Genomic DNA, 3,301 nt, shown 5'->3' with positions numbered 1-3,301 from the left:
ATTGCCCAATTTTAGATTATTTTTTTATTGAGTTGGCTATATCTCAGGGCTGGTTCCATTTAAATTTGAATCAATTGGGTGAAAAATTAGTTTAACTTTTTAGTTTACGTCTGTAGGTACAACCACGATATTCTGCGTTAATAGGCACAGATAATCGTGAAATCCTATGACATTGTTAATTACTTAACAGTGGATTAATATGCAATATTAATTTGAAATCATTTTCTCGATTTTTTATTTACCCCTTTGGCTTTACGCACCAATACGCCAAAGGTCCCGGGTTCGATTCCCGGCGGGGGTGTGACAACAACAACAATTTTTCCCTCATTAATTTGAGGTAGTTTGTAGTGGGTAAATAAAAAATCGAAAAAATGATTTCAAATTAATATTACAGATAATCGTATTACAATTTTTATTAGAAAATCCGCCTAAAAATTAATGTTTTATTAATTTGTCTTTTGCAACTACACCAAAGCCCCGTATTGTCGTCTATACACGCTCGACGATATATTAACCAATTTCGGTTGGCATAATAATACTTGTACCACGTACCAATGGTAGGCGCATGCACAATGTACCTAGTAAGTAATGCAAGATAAGTTCACGTAAGTTTTGCAACTGCGTACGCTCATTTTTTTAAATTTAATCCAGCTATCGATGAACGCTATTATATGGTAATTGTTTTCGTTGGCTTGGCGACGACGTGCATTTTAGTAGCAAAAATTGTTGCACAAAGCAATCGTCACTTTCACACAGCGTCCGTCTTGCGTTGCGTTGGTGGCAGTCCCACAGAAAAAAAACGTCGCCGACAACATATTTTATAAATGCACACGTACACTATTCATACCAAGACATAATTATCTTTTATCAAATTAATCATCATCGAAAGTTGATTTGAAACATTGTATCTATACGTAGGAATCGGTATCAATAAATCAGAAACATGGACATTTTAGATTAGAGTAGTCTGTGCGAGGTACGAATCAATCCAAAAGGTATTGGCTACAGAACATTGATCTCACTCTCGTAATGGAGAGAAAACGACATAAGCTGCGTTGGGGAGTTACAGATCAAGTACATAATTTTCAGTAAAGTCAAGAAGGGTGAGCGTAATTCACAACATCACAACTAGCTTCCTATTTCCCATTACAATATTACGAAAGGCAAAGAAATTATATGTGGCCTTTATTTTTGAATTTTGTACATAGTACTGGGTCGAATTAATAAAGATGTCTGCGTAAGAGCCCCTAATTGCTACCCTCCTCGGTAAATGTAGTCTTAAATGTATGGACCATGTGCTTTGAGTTGAGGACAGACACGTGAAGACGCTGGGAATGAAGCAGAAAATTGAAAATTAAGATAAATGTTCATTATAAGCTGAACATTGGTCGGAAACCGAGGAAGGGGTTGAGAGAGGCGAAAGGTTGTCTTTGCAAAAATATAGAATTCGGTATGAAGGCTTCTCTTTTTGGATGTCCCATCAGCCACTAACGCTTGTGGGCGAGCAGTTCCTCCGCATTATGTAGTAGGGTAAGGCGGAAGACCCTCTTCTTCCTTCTTTTGGGAATTGTGGGAATGCTGGATGGGTGGTTGGGGAGAGAAATGTGGGACGGACGCAATGAAGACAGAAGAGAGTGGAATGTTACTGCTCCAACATTTGCCTAAATGATCCAAAGAATCTTCAACCAGGATAAACGGGCCCGGAATCGAACTGGTGTTCTCTCGAATATTAAGCTATCATCCAAGCCTCTAGATCATGTCGCTCGGTGGCAGGAAGGCACATTGACGAAGCTATTATGTGTAAGAAAAATGTTCCAATAACGTCCTTCTACCAATGAAAGGGAAAAAATGTTTAAAAGTTCCCATTTATCCAAAATACATGTTCCTGGTGAAACGTGGCCATTGAGAAATGGAGTTAGCTTAACTTCCCATGAATAAAGAAGGGTGAATAGAAGACCAATCTGGCTTTACAAGAAATAGAGGAACGAGGAAGGCTATTCCGGCTTTACGGGTAAGGAAAGAGCGAGTACGTATGATTCGAAGATTTGGAAAAACCTTTTGACAATATTAAATGGGACAGGATGCTAAATATACATAAAAATGTAGGGATGAAATACAGAGATAGAAGAGTGATACACAGTTTGTATAAACAGCAACGTAAAGAAATAAATATTAGAAAGGGACTCAAACAAGGATGAACACTGTCACTGCTACTTTTTAATCTACACATTGAAGAGGCAATAAACAACATTAAAGACAGGACATCATTAGGACTAGTTAGGGACACACACATGCGTGTTCAACCAGTTTTAGAATTGACGACCTTATTATGATGATGAAGACATCTTGGCCATTTGAACATACGTACGGACTGAATTATTGATAAAATCGTATCTAAGTCTACAATATTGAGACATCAAAAAATAAATAGTTCATACGTACTGTTTCCAAGAGCTCTGTTCATATTGTTACCATTGTTTGTGTGTATTGTAAGAATGAGAGCACCTGTCGTGAAAGCGATTTGGCAAATATGCAAGTACCATTAAGAGAGCTTTCTCTAGCAGATTGGTGGGTATCATCGTTATCCATCCACTAGACGTTACCAGGTTATTGTGATTCACCTTTAAACGCACCTTATGTAATACAACATGTATAACGGACGACCTTTCGCTTTCGGTCCGGCAAAGAGGTTCTAAAAGACTCTTGCATACCAAAAGGAACTAACTATATACAGGTTAGATGAACTTTAAGAAAAAAAGGACTACTGTTATAAACTAGTGGCGAGTTGATAATCGGACATAGGGATATTCAATTATGTCACATGGAACTATGAAAGGTAGACATTGTTTTTTGTAAAATAGCACGTGGTATATGGAGATTGATACAAGTATTGATTTAAATGTTTACGTACTAATTCACAGGCAAAAAGTTAACTTGTGAACGATCTTTTAGTGTGTATGGTGGATGGCGTATATGACAGCACACCAATTATTATAGTAAACAGGCAATCATTTACTTTACTTCAATTTCGTGAAAACTGATCATCATCATCATCATAAGATCGTCAGTCCTAAGACTGGTTGGACACGTACCTCCACTCTTTCCTATCCTAAGCTAAACTTCCTATTTCTCTAAAACTATAGGGTTGTTCGGAAAGTCATTTCGTTTTTTTTTGTGGAAATGAAAGACAGTTTTCGTATAATAAACAAATACTTTATTAAATTATATATTGACCGTTCTGGTCCAACACCTTTTGCCATCTTTCTGGTAGTAGCATAATTCCACGCTCATAAAATTTTTG

The sequence above is a fragment of the Agrilus planipennis genome, unplaced genomic scaffold, assembly GCF_000699045.2.
Source record: "Agrilus planipennis isolate EAB-ADULT unplaced genomic scaffold, Apla_2.0 scaffold197, whole genome shotgun sequence".
Taxonomy (NCBI): Eukaryota; Metazoa; Arthropoda; class Insecta; order Coleoptera; family Buprestidae; genus Agrilus; species Agrilus planipennis.
The sequence above is the reverse complement of the archived record's forward strand: the minus strand, read 5'-3'. Positions refer to the sequence as shown.